This window comes from Amphiura filiformis, chromosome 14, assembly GCF_039555335.1.
Source record: "Amphiura filiformis chromosome 14, Afil_fr2py, whole genome shotgun sequence".
Lineage (NCBI taxonomy): Eukaryota > Metazoa > Echinodermata > Ophiuroidea > Amphilepidida > Amphiuridae > Amphiura > Amphiura filiformis.
The window spans coordinates 15,536,817-15,554,778 of NC_092641.1; positions in this window are offsets into that span (position 1 = coordinate 15,536,817).

Sequence of the window (17,962 nt, forward strand, 5' to 3'; positions counted from 1 at the left end):
ATAAAAAAAATTCTTTCCTTTAGGTGTATCAAAACCACTAATTTCTCACATTAGTTAATTAATGATTAGCTATAAAGAAAGTGTTCAAAATAAACCAACATCTTCAAAGGACAGGGCCTTAGCATTGAAATCTATGTCCCTCATTAATTTTCATGGGCCCAAACTCAAATTGTGCAATGTTAATGTTACACTGGTCCACAATTGTGACACTTTGTAAGACTTCAAATTTGCAAATCTAGCACTAGAACTAGCAATGCCATGGATTGATGATGACATTAGTGTGGAGATCCGATCTTATGCCCCCCCCCCTGTCCTTGGCGGGCAGGTTCTGTCATTCTTAGGGGTTCTCCCTAGTTAAGAGGGATTCTAAAAAGAGATAAGAGAGGAATTATGGATGAATGAATAAAACACTTGTGTCTTGTGAGTCTAACATTTTGTGGGTATCTGTTGTACTATTCCGATACCGGACGTTGTCGTTTTCATTAGCATTGAGTATGTGTTGCTGCCCGGGTGTTGTTGAGTTTGGGTTCAGCACTTCACTGGCCCTGTAGATCTGCAGAGTAGCATATCAGCAGGTCTGCAGTGATTTCAGGGGCCTGTGTCCCAAAGGCCTGCCTAATTTTGAACACTGTTTTAAAAAACAGCAGCTTTTTTTTTTGCCGCAGCAGAAAAATGCTGCAAAAAAGCAGAAAAACACACAAAAATGTTCAAACTGTATATATTGGTATTTCTGTTTGCCCCAACATGGTGGCATATGCTGTTAAGAGGTAATCCATTGTCCATGAAGCAGCTATTTGATTTAATGCAACAGATACACCCTCTCTACACTAATATAACACATAACAATGTAAGGTTGCACAGGGCAGTCTTTATATAGGTCACAAGGAATAGGTCACAAATTAACAGGAAATAGACAGCAGATAAATTGAAGGATCTCTGGCTAGATATGGTATGAATTATACATATTTATTAGCTTATTAACTTTTGTGACATAGATTTGTTTTATTTCACACAATATGTGGCTAAAATTGACCAAATCTTGGCAAGTCAACAGGCAAGTTAGTCACTAGCAGGTATATTTTCTGTCTTTATACTAACAACAGTTTTCCTTTGCTTCATGTTCTTTGAGACTAGAAAGGGTTGACAGACCTTTTTTCTGGAGACAACTCACTAATTTATTTTTTATATAAGAAAATCCCTAGACCATCATATTGATTCATTTAATTTGTCAGATTTAATTACATGAAAAAAATGTTCTAACAAATCTGATATTATTGTCATTATTGTCTGCATTCCAGGTTTGTGAAGAGTTTGTTCATTTGCAGGGCTTCACGCCTGCACTTGCAGAAATATAGGAATACTATTCGCTGTCGTAGTGTTCCGAATTTTGATATGCCATAAGCTTTGTGTTGTGATCATTTTGATCAGTGGTTCGTAACAAAGAAAGCGCGGATCCAGTTGACCTAGCAACGGTCATATTCTAACGTGCACTACAACAGCGAATAGGAACATTTTGTAGGAAAATATAGGACAATGGAAGTCCAATACAATGGGTATCAGAGACCAGTAACTATTGTTAAGGGGAAAAATCCTAAAGATACTTTGATTTGTGCATCATTTTGGTATGTCTATAAATAATATACTGGGTTAAAAAAAGAGGCCAGTAAAATACCAGCTGAAATTTTCAATTCCATGGTTTGGGTAAGGTTTTTTACTCAATGTTGGGTCAAATATTTTACCCAACCAGTTTTTACACAGTGCTCTAACAGTGTATAGCCCAGAAAACATTGTTTTTCTCGTTCAACAAACTTCTCTCACCCAATGTTTGCATTTGACAAGTTGCAGAGTGTTGGTTAATTTACAGTATGCCATCACTGGTTTAAGATAACAACAAAGTTGACAACATAATGTAATGTGTGATATTATATCGACTACTATTTCTCCTCTTGTCGGATTGAATGTGACAGTTGTACAGGTTGAAATTAGAAAGAAAAGACGGCAGACAACGTTTGGATTTCACTCCGTTGTTGTTGTTACATGCAAACTGTATTGGCTAATGTGACTATACATTTCACAAGGCAATTTAGCTGTGGCTGGAGCGGGTCAGTGAAATGGTGAAGGGTGATTCAGGCCAAAGGCCTAGATTGACCATGTCATATACCTGAAGCTGTCTTCTAAAAAGAATTATGTAATTTGAGAATAGATATTTATGTTAAAGTAAAGAAATGTGTATTATTATGACTTGTTTTTACCTCTTTTTGTCTGCAATGACGGAATGTGTTGCTATTGTCTGTGTGTGCAATCATACACAAATATAATACATTCTTTAGTTTTTACCTGATTATCTGATACCAACACCTCCATTTTGATGGGGTAACATGGATGGGTGAGTTGATTTAATACTTCAGTCATATTCATTTTTTTAATCAAAATGCAGAATATAGCAGACAATGTGGATGGTCGATTATAATTAAAAGATGCTGCAAGTTCCAAAACGGTTACAACATTTGAAATTTATACATTTCATACTAATATAATTTTGATTTAAAATCCACATGAAAAATATATTTTAGTTTAATAAACAGCATATCTTTCACCTTTGAGTTTGTATTTTTTTGGAAAATTTTGAGAACAAAAGCTACTACTGTGTGAATATGAACATAACTTATGAAGAAAGCCCAATGATTTTTTTCTGGAGTCTTATGATAAGACTCCAAAAGAAATTCATTAGGCTATTCCAAATGAAATCCATACACCCTATGAAAAACATGACCTTAAAACCTCCTACAAAGGGGGTGTAAATTTCAAATGTGGTTACCTAAATGGTGACTCCATTTGAAATTTACACCCTCTGTGTAGAGGATTAAGGTCATGTTTTCCATAGGGGGTGTATGGATTTCAACTGGAATAGCCTGCTGTGTTGTCTCTCTCTTGACAAATCCAATAAACAGCAATAAACACACTATTGATTTGTTTTTATTCCATCCTTGTTATGTTTTATGCTCAAGTTTCACTGGCAAATAAATGTTGGTTATTTACATGCCCTGGCAATCACCTGTTTTTGTTCAGGGCACAATGAACAGTGTTTTGTATGCAGTGGTATATGACATTAAAACAAATCTAGCTTTATAACCTTCTCCAAGCGGGTGTCGACTGCAGACGGTAAGTTAAAAAAAAAAAAAAAAATCAAAAATGTCAGAATTGTAATTTTCATGACCATATTTTGAATCAGCATGAACAATGTATTAAAATGAGTACAAACAAGCCTAGTATTGGTTCAGTGGTTCTCGAGATAGCTCAATATTTCAAAACTTGGACTTTTTATGGCTAGCATGAAGAGCATTAATATATCCAAATATTGAAAGATCCTCTTTACCAATATTTGGCAAGGTTGTTCTCACCTTAACAGGGGCATAGGCATTTTTTTTGGTCAGGGGGGCAAATTCGGCAAAATATAATTTTTGGGGCACAGACGAAAAAAATTACAGAGACCAAAGGCTTTAATGGGACGATGTGCGCGTAGCGCGCAAAAAATTGGCATTTTACACTATTTTTGACCATTATCAGGATGGAAAACCTTAATTCTTGCAATATGCGCGCGTAGCGTGGAAAATTGTGTATTTTCGGGCTGATTTTTGGTAGAAAAGGGCTCCTGGCCCCATTTCTTTTCCTTTGCCCTCCTGATTTTCCCTTTATTTTTTGTCAGAGGGGCACTTTTTTCTTTCATGTTTTGTCTGCCCCCCTGGCTACGCTACTGCACCTTAACACATTTCTAGTGATAATTTTCAAATACTCCCCAACTCATTTTTGAAGCCAGTCAACTGAATTTAAAGTCAGCACAGAATAGGCTACTTGAAATACAGTGGAAGAAGCACTCACATGTCATGGCTGCTTTTAGTTTTTGCTTTAATCATCTTTGTAGACATTTGGTAATAAATCAAAACTTTTCAACCCTTAGGGACTGATCAATATTTATGCCAGGGGGGAAGTGGCATTTAGGAGAACTCATTGTTTTTGGGAGAAAGTGATGAATGTAAACATTTAAGGAAAAGGAGGAAATATAACATGTGATAAATGGTAATACTAATACTAATACTAATACTTATCTTTATTCTTATTTGTTTTTGAATTCTCCCATCCCCCTGCTGTAAAGCTATTATGTATTTACTGTTAATTAGTGTGTAATTTCATAGATTTGAAGCTTAATTTCAGTTTTGCTATCTTCAGTAGATAGCACATAGCAAATGTAAAGTATGCATGGAGGGAGATATCCAACTAAAAGTCAGTTTATGTTCAAGCTTTTTGAATTATAGGTTAAATTAGGACAAAAAATGAAGCAATGGCCCAGTAATCAGTGCTGTTTATTTAAACTTTTAAACAGTGTTTTAAAAGTATGGGTTAACAACACATTTGAAAAAAGATCTAGCTGTTAAGGTATGTTTCGTAGGTTGCTCACTTAGATTTGTGCTGACATTCAACACTTAGATTTTGCAAGACATCAGCATTCATTTACCAACAGGTCCATAATAGATTCCGGCATAACACAGGTCATACTAATGCCCAATGACATAATTCCATGTACAATACTGCCGGCAAAGTTGTATACAAGCTACCGGTCAGAAACGGTCAACATGGCACTTGTCTTAACTGATATAATGTGATTACTCATGAAATTCCTGTACTCCATGAAGGGGAAGGTGGTAAAAGTGAAGGTACAGGCCATTTCCCTGGTCATGTCAGAGCTGGGATGCATGACTTCAGCATTTTAGTAGACAGATATTCTGCAAATAGTTAAATAGCTCAAAATCTGAATAATTGCTAATTTTTGCTATTTTCAGTAGATAGCACATAGCAAATAAATGCTTAGTTTTGCTATCTTCAGTAGATAGCATATAGCAAATAAATGCTTAGTTTTGCTATCTTCAGTAGATAGCATATAGCAAATAAATGCTTAGTTTTGCTATCTTCAATAGATAGCATATAGCAAATAAATGCTTAGTTTTGCTATCTTCAGTAGATAGCATATAGCAAATAAATGCTCAGTTTTGCTATCTTTAGTATATAGCACACAGCAGATACCATGTTTAGTTTTGCTATCTTCAATAGATAGCACAGCAAATAAAACTCATTTGTGCTATCTTCAGTAGATAGCACATAGCAAATAAATGCTCAGTTTTGCTATCTTCAGTAGATAGCACACAGCAAATCTTCAGTTCATAGCACAAAACAAATAAATGTTTAGTTTTGCTATCTTCAGTATTTTGATATCTTCAGTAGACAGCACATAGCAAATAAATGCTTAGTTTTGCTATCTTCAGTAGATAGCAAAAGTAAGTTATGTGTCACAGGTTGCTCTCTTAGATTTGTGCTGACATTCAACACTTTAAGATTTTGCAAGACATCAGCATTCATTTACTTACAGGTCCATAATAGATTCCGGCATAACACAGGTCATACTAATGCCCAATGACATAATTCCATGTACAATACTGCCGGCAAAGTTGTATACAAGCTACCGGTCAGAAACAGTCAACATGGCACTTGTCTTAACTGATATAATGTGATTACTCATGAAATTCCTGTACTCCATGAAGGGGAAGGTGGTAAAAGTGAAGGTACAGGCCATTTCCCTGGTCATGTCAGAGCTGGGATGCATGACTTCAGCATTTTTAGTAGACAGATATTCTGCAAATAGTTAAATAGCTCAAAATCTGAATAATTGCTAATGTTTGCTATTTTCAGTAGATAGCACATAGCAAATAAATGCTTAGTTTTGCTATCTTCAGTAGATAGCATATAGCAAATAAATGCTTAGTTTTGCTATCTTCAGTAGATAGCATATAGAAAATAAATGCTTAGTTTTGCTATCTTCAATAGATAGCATATAGCAAATAAATGCTTAGTTTTGCTATCTTCAGTAGATAGCATATAGCAAATAAATGCTCAGTTTTGCTATCTTTAGTATATAGCACACAACAGATACCATGTTTAGTTTTGCTATCTTCAATAGATAGCACAGCAAATAAAACTCATTTGTGCTATCTTCAGTAGATAGCAATCTTCAGTAGATAGCACATAGCAAATAAATGAATAGTTTTGCTATCTTTAGCAGATAGCACAGCAAATAAAACTCATTTGTGCTATCTTCAGTAGATAGCACATAGCAAATAAATGCTCAGTTTTGCTATCTTCAGTAGATAGCACACAGCAAATCTTCAGTTCATAGCACAAAACAAATAAATGTTTAGTTTTGCTATCTTCAGTATTTTGATATCTTCAGTAGACAGCACATAGCAAATAAATGCTTAGTTTTGCTATCTTCAGTAGATAGCAAAAGTAAGTTATGTGTCACAGGTTGCCCTCTTAGATGTATGCTGACATTCAACACTTAGATTTTGCAAGACATCAGCATTCATTTACCAACAGGTCCGTAATCTCTATCTATCTTGCGGACGCATCCGAGAAAGAGTTTACGATTCTTTTCCAGGAATCTCTATCAGCCATCAGATTTGGGAGGTCATTAATTTCTTGATTGACGTCCCTTGCCACACAGTCGATGTAGTTGAATGGTCTTCTTCCTCTACATGTTCGTGGAAGCCTCATACAGATGACATCTGAAATTATTTGGTCTTTTGCACGGTAGCAGTGGCCTGCAAATCTGGCTCGCCGTTGAGCAACGATGGAGGACACCTGTGGAACACCATCATAGATCTCTGCTTTGGTTTTATGTTCACGCCAGGATATATTTCAACCCTCATCAACAGCCGGGTGTAGGTACCATCAAGACGGTCCTGAAGATCTTTCTTCATTGTCCAGGTCTCACTTCCATATAAGAGGATACTCTCTATGCAGGCTCTAAAGAAGGCAAGCTTGGTATTTCTTGATATGTTGGACTGCCAGATGGTGTGCAGTTTGTTGCAAGCTTTCCATGCTTGAGCTTTATGAAGTCAGAAAGTCTTTCTTGCTGTCGGCAACAAATGAACCAAGATATTTAAAGTCCGACACCTCCTTGAGTTGTGTGCCATCCCGAGAAAGGATTGGAGTTGGGTTCTTATCTCCATTAATACACATATATTCTGTCTTCTTGGAATTGAGAAAGAGGCCAACTTTGGCGGAAGCATCTTCTAAAGATGACAGAAGATCTTGGGCATCTTGTGATAACGTAGCTGTTAAAGCGATGTCGTCTGCGTCGTCAAGATCGGTTAAATACTTGTTCTTCTCTCTGCTCGTCTTATTGGGCTTGATGTCAATCCCTTTGGACTTGTCAGTGTCTATCGACTGTCTGAGGAGATAGTCTACCACTATCACAAAAGGTAAGGGGCCAAGGTGTCGCCCTGCAGGATTCCAGCAGTAGAGAGAAACTCTTCAGTTGGTCCATCACCTGTTTGTACAAAACTTGAAGGATTATCATACATTATTGCAATAGCATTCACAATCTCCTGAGGGATCCCATAATTACGAAGAATATGCAGCATGGCCTTCCGGTTAACACTGTCGAAAGCTTTTGAGAAGTCAACAAACACAATATATGCCTGCTTCTTTGAGATTTTAAGCTCTTCTATTATCCTTCTAAGGGCTAGAATCTGTGGTGTGGTTGATCTACCCTTGCGAAAACCGTTTTGGTTACGTCTGAGAATAGGATCTAGATGAGGAGAAATCCTGTTGAGCAGCATAGTGTTATACAGCTTGGCAGCAAGTGCTGACAGTGTGATACCTCTATAATTTGATGGTTGTGAAAGATCCCTTTCTTCGGAGAGGTATAATTGTGGATCTTGACAAGGCTTTTGGCTTATTTCCTTCATGGTTTCATTACAGAAATCAAGCAGTTGCTGATGGAAGAGTGGGTTTTTCCAAACAATGGCTGGTATGTTGTCAGGACCAGGTGTTTTTGACTTGTTGAGCTTGCTCAGACCTTTTGCAGTTCCTCCATAGTAAATGGACCAGTGTGTATTGGGAGATCGTCAGAGACATTGCTGTTAAAGAACGTATCTTCAAGGTTTACGTCTTGCTCTGGTTTCCCTAGTAAGTTGGAAAAGTGTAGAAACCAGTTGTCACGACGCTCTTCAGATGTATTGCCTTTCACTCTAACCACAGGAGCAGATTTGGTGTCAGTTATCTCCCGGAGGAGTTCCCAAGAAGCTGCATGTTTATATTCATGATGGAGGTTGTCAAGTTCCTCTGTCTTCTTTTGAATAGAGGACTCCAGAGTTTCTGTGTAGGCTTTATCAAGAGTAACTTTGGCCGATTCGAGGAGCTTTTGTGATGCTCGGGTGGATCTAGCATTGTGTTTCATAGATGCACTCTTTAAGACATCTCTTGCCTCAGTGACTTTGTCTGATGCAGCAATGTTGTAGGACTGCTTTGATTTTTTAGGGAGCATCTCCAGTGCAACTTCCTCATTAGCCGCAACTAAGGTATCATAAGTGGTGCTAATATTGGGTTCTTGTAGCTCATCGTGTAGAGAACTGAAGCGGTTATAGACTGCTACCACAAACTGCTCACCCAGGATGGTGTCTCTGGTAACCTTCTTCCAGTCAATACGTTTCATTGGGTCTTTCATGGAAGTTCTGCATTTCCGGTAGCTGATTTGACATTTGCATGAAACAATCCTATGGTCCGAGTTCACACCCTCGAAGGAGCTGTATGCACGTGAATTCTTGATTGAGTTGATCCACTTCTTTCTTACCAGGACAAAGTCTAGTTGAACTAGTTGGCCATTAGGACACCTATGTGTCCATAATCTGTTGATGCGGTTTTGAAACCTTGTGTTTGTGGCTATGAGGTTATGTTCCTGCAGGAAGTCTTTCATGTGGTTGCCATTTCTATTGGTTTCTTTAGCAGGTGTGAAGAGAGCATCCAATGGCCCAAGCTGAGCATTAAAGTCTCCTCCAATTATAAGTAAGTTATGAGCTGGGATGGCATTAACTGTAGAAGAGAGTTCTTGGTAGAAGGAGATAACAGCTTCTTCAGGTTGTTAGTTATGTGGACTGTAGCAGCAGAGAACTGTGGATGTTGGATTGCCCAGCAGAGAAATTTCCATAATCCGTTCATTATGACTAATAATGGACATGCAGGAATTGATGGCTCTTGGTGAGATTAAGAAGCCTACTCCACCAGTGGCAGCATTCCTTTGGTTCTTCCATGCTGAAGAGGTGACTAATCTGTATCCATTCAGATCTTCCTGCAAGAGGGAGTCATTGTGACAAATCCGGTGTTCCTGCAGACATATGATGTCAATGCCATAATGTGCGGCTTCATGAGCAAGTTCTTCTTTTTGGCTAGTGAGTTGAGAGTTCTGATGTTGAAAGTGCTGATGGTAAATGGTTTTTCCTTTGTACAAATTTGTCTTGACCATCCTTATCTGCATCAGGTTTGGTCCGTCCAGGGATGGTATCAACTGGCTTTGAGATCAAACCGTCATTGATGTTAGCATAGTCTAACGGTGACTTAGATGGTCCAGACTTCATAGCAGGGGCTTTAACCCTGGTGCTTAAATGTAAACTCATATTTCTTGTCAATGGCTGAATAAGACAGAGGTCGCCACTCCTTCTGTCAAAGAGGATATAAAGGAAAGGTTTCAGCATTTAGTCCAGTTGCCACCCATACTAAATCATATGGGGATACACCTGGTCGCCTGCTGAGGAGATCTGTGTGTATGTACCCCTCAGCGGCATCGGTGAAGTCTCAATTTTTCCCAGACTCAGGTGTCTCTACCCTACAGAAGTACCTGAAACAGGTATTCTGTCCTACCATGCAAACGAAGCTGAAGACTAAAACTAAATATCGTAATATAACGTAATAGATTCCGGCATAACAACGTAATAGATTCCGGCATAACACAGGTCATACTAATGCCCAATGACATAATGCCATGTGCAATACCACCGGCAAAGTTGTATACAAGCTACCGGTCAGAAACGGTCAACATGGTACTTGTCTTAACTGATATAATGTGATTACTCATGAAATTCCTGTACTCCATGAAGGGGAAGGTGGTAAAAGTGAAAGTACATGTCATTTCCCTGGTCATGTCAGAGCTGGGATGCATGACTTCAGCATTTTTAGTAGACACATATTCTCTATCAAGTAGTTAAATAGCTCAAAATCTGAATAAATGCTAATTTTTTGCAATCTTCAGTAGATAGCACATAGCTAATAAAATAATGCTCATTTTTGCTATCTTCAGTAGATAGCACATAGCAATAAATGCTTAGTTTTGCTATCTTTAGCAGATAGCACAGCAAATAAAACTAATTTTTGCTATCTTCAGTAGATAGCACATATCTCATTGTTGCTATCTTCAATAGATAGCACACAGCAAATAAATGCTAATTTTTACTATCTTCAGTTGATAGCACAAAGCAAATAAATGTTTAGTTTTGCTATCCTCAGTATTTTGTTATCTTCAGTTGATAGCACATAGCAAATAAATGCTTAGTTTTGCTATCTTCAGTAGATAGTTTTAAAGTGTCACAGGTTGCTCTCTTAGATTTGTGCTGATATTCAACACTTTAAGATTTTGCAAGACATCGGCATTCATTTACTTACAGGTCCATAATAGATTCCGGCATAACACAGGTCATACTAATACCCAATGACATAATTCCATGTACAATACCACCGGCAAAGTTGTATATAAGCTACCGGTCAGAAACGGTCAACATGGCACTTGTCTTAACTGATAGAATGTGATTACTCATGCAATTCCTGTACTCATGAAGGGGAAGGTGGTAAAAGTGAAGGTACAGGCCATTTCCCTGGTCATGTCAGAGCTGGGATACATGACTTCAGCATTTTTAAAAGACACATATTCTCCATCAAGGAGTTAAATAGCTCAACATCTGAATAACATAGCAAATAAATGCTCATTTTTGCTATCTTCAGTAGATTGCACATATCTCATTGTTGCTATCTTCAATAGATAGCACACAGCAAATAAATGCTCAATTTTGCCATCTTCAGTAGATAGGACACAGCAAATAAATGCTCATTGTTACTATCTTCAGTTTATAGCACAAAGCAAATAACTGTTTAGTTTTGCTATCTTCAGTATTTTGTTATCTTCAGTAGATAGCACATACAAAATAAATGCTTAGTTTTGCTATCTTTGGTAGATAGCACATACAAAATAAATGCTTAGTTTTGCTATCTTTGGTAGATAGCACATACAAAATAAATGCTTAGTTTTGCTATCTCTGGTAGATAGCACATACAAAATAAATGCTTAATTTTGCTATCGTTGGTAGATAGCACATACAAAATAAATGCTTAGTTTTGCTATCTTTGGTAGATAGCACATACAAAATAAATGCTTAGTTTTGCTATCTTTGGTAGATAGCACATATAGCAAAAGTAAGTTATGTGTCACAGGTTGCTCTCTTAGATTTGTGCTGACATTCAACACTTAAGATTTTGCAAGACATCGGTATTCATTTACTTACAGGTCCATGATAGAATCTGACATAACACTCATACTAATGCCCAATGACATAATTCCATGTAAAATACCACCGGCAAAGTTGTATACAAGCTACCGGTCAGAAACGGTCAACATGGCACTTGTCTTTACTGATATAATGTGATTACTCATGGAATTCCCACACTCATAAAGGTTAAGATCAAATTTGGGTAGGGTTCTTAATAAAATGGACTATGGTCATATAAATTCTTGTTTGTTCTGGATCCCAATCATTTTGATCTGGGCTATTTTTAGATTGGTGACTTGTGTATAATTTATTGTATAATTTATTGTCAGGAAAAAGGCCTAAAGAAATGCAATTTTTTACATGATCTTTGAACAAAATGCTTTTAAGAAATAAGCACTTCATTTTGTCCTAACACCCTGTATAGCATGAATTCAATGTTATAAATCACTTAAGCATCACACATAATTTCCCCCTCTCCCCTAGCACACCTTTACAACATAGACCCCTAGGCAAAACTGGACCAGTCGGTCACTGAACTTGAATATATCTTCACACAGGTTTATGGATTTACTATAAAGTCACCAAACTCTGATCAGCCTGGTCACACACAATTTAAAGGTTTATCCGAAGAGATACTGACTAAATACTAGGCATGTTTCTTCTTACTGGGCTATTCCACTTAAAATTCATACACCCCTATGGAAGACATGACACACACAGGGAGTGTAGATGTCAAACGGAGTCACCTGATCAAGTAACCCCATATGAAATTCACACTCCCTGTATGGAAGATTAATGTCATTTCTTCAACAGGGGGGTATGGATTTCAACTGGAATGGCACATTGATTCCTTCATCATGCTGCTGAGTTCTTAAGAACAAACCAAATGATCCATAACATAGTTCAGACTTTTCTGGAAAAAACCTGAAAATGATGAAAAATCTCAGAAAAACAGTATGAAATTGTCAAAAACAACCCAGAAATGAACTGAAAATAAATAAAACTGCAAATTTGGGCAACATAAAAAATAAAATTCAGGTTTAAACCTGACAAATTGCATGCATGATTGTTAAATTACAGTCGCAAAACAAGAAGTGGATCTAAATATAAAAAATGATGTAACATGCTGGAGTTGCATCTTAGTGAACCTGTAATGTCGGCATTTGTGGGGGGCTTGATGCCTGTTGACACCTCAAATTTTCTTTGGGGTTCAACACTCTAAATGCGTCCACACATTCAGAAACCCCGAGTGACACTTCAGACTTTCCTAAACACTAAAATTTGAGCTTTCATATGAACACAACTACAACATTGCATAATGGTTGACAAATAATTCTCTCCTCATTTTGCACGGATCATAAGCAAATACAGAGAGTTTCAAATCTGAAGGCATGATTTTAGTTAAATCTTGTTAAGGTGTAAATGAACTCTGTTAACTGATGATTAGGTATGCATAATATGAATATAATTGTAAAACGTGGTGCTAATTTGGAGGTCGCTAACCTGCCGGGGGAGTGCATTTACGCATATTCTGATGTAGCACTAACATTATGTGTTATCACTTAGGTTTGTTGTCATGTTGTGATGTGTAAATTTAGGATAGATATATATAGATAGATATATAGATGTCAAAATGGATGGTTGCTTAAATACAATCCAACATAATTAGGTAACATTTTTTGACTGATTTGGGTAATATGATGGCTTACCTGTGATTGTGGTTGTTAATTGGATCCATTGCCAGTCAGATGATTTTAAGTACAGCAAAGATGTGACATGAAAAGGGAAAAAAGAAAGAGAAAATACCAATTTAAAAATAATAACAATAATAATAATATTGGGATTTCAAGCGCCCTATAATTAGCTGGACATATGTTGGGCTATTCCAGTTGAAATCCATACACCCCCTGTGGAAGACATGACCTTAAACTTTCACACAGGGAGTGTGATTTTCAAATGGGGTTACCTGAATGACTGACTCCATTTGAAATCTACACTCCCTGTGTGGGAGATTAAGGTTGTATCTTCCATAGGGGATGTATGCGTTTCAACTGGAATAGCCCATTAACCCCTCGGGCATAAACTAATACCTGGGCAAAAAAATACATAATTATTGTTTGCAAACCCCAATAGTTTGTTTTTGGCAACAAAAAAAACACAACAACAACAAAATAGTAAAAAAAAAAAAATCCAGGCAGGCTTCAAAAAGAAAGTGGGCGGGGACGTGAAACACATTTTTTTATTTGGCCTACCCAACAAACACACTAGCCACATCAACACCATAAAATAGAGGAAATGCATGTTGGGCTTGGTTTCTATCCCAACCACCATAAATCTGGTACACATACTCCACGCGACATCCAGACATCATTGAGTGCTTCCCATCCCGGACACGCACCAAACCCCGGCTAATATGTCCGTCCGGCTATTTGCCTATGTCCATGCAGCACATCTTACAGACATCTAAGTCAACAAAGTTTATGTTTTTATTTGATGCATGTGTCTAGTTTTGCAAGAGATAATTCAAAAGCTTTATGCAAGAAAGCCCTACCTGCAATAGCTGCCCTATAGATATTTGTCAATCTTTGTAATCTATATTGTACACATATGACACCTGGCAGCTATTGCAGAAATGGGCTTCTTTGCCTAGAACCCTGAAATTGATTTAGAAACTTCTTAGTTTATTGATTGATGCCACTGCTTTTACTAGATCCACATTATGTTGCTCATCCGTCAAGTGAAATAACAGGAAATATCACCCCGGACAAATTCATAGAATCCATTTTGGCATTAAAGGAAATGCATTATTGAATACTATCAACAAATCATATTGGGCAAATTATTTGCACAATGTGAAACATAACAAAAAAATGTCAACTATGGCTGAAGTGACTTTTATTTGTATTTACTTTTGTTCTGGCTCAACAAATGTTTTACAATTAGAATATTAACCAAGAAAATTTTAAAACTTTCAACGGAAACTGAAGGCAAATAAACAAATATTTACCTGCTAATATTTTCGGTAACTAACAGTTACCATCCTCAGGCAGTAATGACTGGCTGACTGTCTTCTTCACACTTGGATGATTTTGGTGTTTCTAAAGGATGGTAACTGTTAGTTACCGAAAATATTAGCAGGTAAATATTTGTTTATTTGCCTTCAGTTTCTGTTGAAAGTTTTAAAATTTTCTTGGTTATTTTAACTACCGGAACGTATGAGCCTACATAGCCAATTAGAATATTTATAAAACTTTCAGACAGAGAGTTCCTGTGTTTTCAAGCGGAACGGACTACAATAGTGTTTATAACGTGATTCGCATCGCCGTATTCCTCATTCCTTTGATTTGGTCAATGACCCTATTGGTGCTACATTCTACAAAATAACATTTGCTAATTATTGCGCGAGTGTTGGTATTCTGAAAATTGTAAATGGAGTTTAGGTTTCCCTCCAAGATGGCGGGTAACCCAAAACACAGGAACTCTCTATTGTTTTTCAAGATCACTTGATATTTTGGAGATCTGAAAATATCCGGTATCTGCACAATACATTATGTATAACAATGTCAGCCAAAATAAAACATCGCCAAACATTCAAGTTACCATGGTTAAGTCACAAGCTTATAAAAACTCAGCAAAATTTCCAAGATTATTTTAGAACATTTGAAAGATTCCTCATCTTCATAAAACATTTGTAAGAAAATGTCGACTAAACTCAAAAGGCAGTATGGGCAAATAAATTTGTTCAAATTGATCCATTATTCATTATTATCATTGTAGGTAATCAGAGCTATTTCAGACAGTGGTGGCATAGCCAGGGAGGCAAGGTTCAGCTGATTGCCCCCTATAGGATGCAGACCACTCTAAATTCACCCCCCCCCCCATATTGGAGAAAAGTGTTGTACTGGTACTGTTACTTTACAAGATATTTCTAAACACAAACAGGAAAAACTTTAAATTCACCGACTTGCACATGCCAAAACCTATAACCAATAACCTGTAAGATGCCCCCCCCCCTGGAGAAAAGTCTTGTGCTGGTGATACCCCCCCCCCCTCCTCCTTGGAGAAAAGTCTTGTGCTGGTGCTTATACTTTGCAAGATAACATTTCTAAACACAAACAGGGAAACTTTCCAATTCACTGACTTGCACATGCCAAAACCTATAACCAAATTGAGAATATTGTCAAAATTGACAGACTCTTGATATCACCAGGCTAAAAAGAAATCTCATCGCAGTGAGGTGACAGAACGACACAATAACCCCCAAAGTAAGACTTTTGCAACTTGTCAACTTTTTAAGCAGGTACAATCATGCCAATACAGAACTTATCACGTCAATGCATAGTATAGCATGCCTTCCCTTCTATCCACAGCAAACAAAATACCCTTCCCATCATGAACCACTCCAAAGTCCCTATTACTATTACTGGTGCATAATCTGTCATTTTGAAGAAAAAAAACTTAAGACAATTTTTATGAGGTTTAAGATAGGCCTAGGCCTATATATGGTTACAATATGTGTAACTGACTTTGTTGCTGTTTCTTGAACAGTGACCATCCAATTTGTTATAACAAATCCTGTAGCAAATTAGAGCAAATTTTCATTTGGTGATTTGATGAAATTGAACCTATTTTATAAAAAGCAATGTGGGTAGCCATGGTTTTCTGACATGCCTTCCATCTATCGTTGCTTCTCAGATGAATATATAAGGAAATTGACATATGTTTAATCAATAGAATCCCATGATGCATTGCAATATGTTGCAGCAATCAAGGCATGTCTACTTTAGGTGCCAGTCACAGAGGAGTAAGATAAAACAGAGCGCGTACCACCAGTCAAAGTCCCTGTGTATTGTATGCTACCAGTTCTCACATATTCATGAGGGCCGATTGTTCGATTGTGTCGTGTCAAACAATCACGCCAGCGCTGCGTGCCTTCGCGTATACGTGATAGAGCGTTGCGTGCTTTCGCGATAGACAAAATAGATAAAATACGCGGTAATTGCGTAGCAGTCTCGCCTGTCGCATTTCATGGAACAATCGGCCCTCATTATCGGATGAGGCGGAGACTTTGACTGGTGGTACGTGCTCTGTTTTATCTTACTCCTCTGTGGTGCCAGTACTCCCAGTAGTGTGTTATGGGTCAGTGTTGTTACACTTCAAGTATGAGGAAACATTTCTTGGTTGCATGTATCTATTCCAATATTTTTAAATGTTGGAAATTTCAGACATTATTAAATGTCTGAAATTACCCAACAAAGACACAACTTTTAAGTTTTTAGGTATCACTATGTCCAAAACATCTAGATCCATTTATTAATTCAAAAGAGCAAAGTTTTGACCTATAGGCCTAAAGAGTTTGGATACAAAAATTGATATATCCATTTTTCTCAATTTGAGATATAGGCAATTATAATTGGAAAACTGTAAAGAAAATAATAATAAGAAAATATGTGCTATTTGTTATCATAGTTTGAAAAAAGTACATTGGTTAGCATTATAAGACAGATGTTGGTCTAACTCAATAAAGTTTGAAAATGGCATTGACTTTTGCATCTAAATGCACTCTTCATATCCTCCAAATGACCAATTTCATCTATAGGCTATGGTATCAAAAGTGGCTCCTCTAATGCATTGCGCAATTAATAGTTAGCAGAGAGCATGCTGGGAAGAGATTGCACCAAGCTATAGGGACACAGGGTAAATTTATCAAGCATGGTGTCTTCCTGAGCAAATCAACGTTCACTAAGTTTGACAAGTGAATGGTGTTTGCTGCATCAAAATTAACTCTGTTTCTTTCTCGCTTACTTTTCCTTCCTCCTTTTTTACAATGCATGACTGACATCGAATTTATCACCCGAATAAAATTCAATAAAATCTACCAGTGATAGTAAGTTTTATTTACTTATTGCCAATATTTCAGACTTGCAACATGCCGAGTTTAAACATACCTACATATGTGCATGCATGGGTGACAACGTAACTGTCAACACGAATTAATCTATCACTGTGTGTGAAAATTGAAGAGAAACAACTTCGTTTTGGCTTTTGATTTAAAATTCAATATATCTATTTAACAGATCTTTGAAGTTCTGTTATGAATAATGTATGAGCTATAAAGGTGAAATTTATTAAGCTTAAGTGAGAAAATGAATTCTTTTTGGGTATACAAATAAAAAATTTATAGAAAAAATAATCAAGCAATCAATGAGGAATTGGAAATAATTGATGATATTTTAGTTTTGTCAAATCACGTTGAAATACTGTTATTACTTGAGTTATCTTTGTAGAAATCAATCAAGATGTCAATTAATGCTCTGCGTGCTAGCCATAGGCTTTAACATAAAAAGTCCAAGTTTTTAGATATTTTCTCAAAATATTGAGAGCTATCTTAAGAATCACTGAACCAATACTAGGCTTGTTTGTACTCATTTTAATGAATTTTTCATGGCGATTCGAAATATGGTCATGAAAATATACAATTCTGACATTTTTGGATAAAAAAAACACTTATCGCCTGCATTTGACACCCGTGTGGA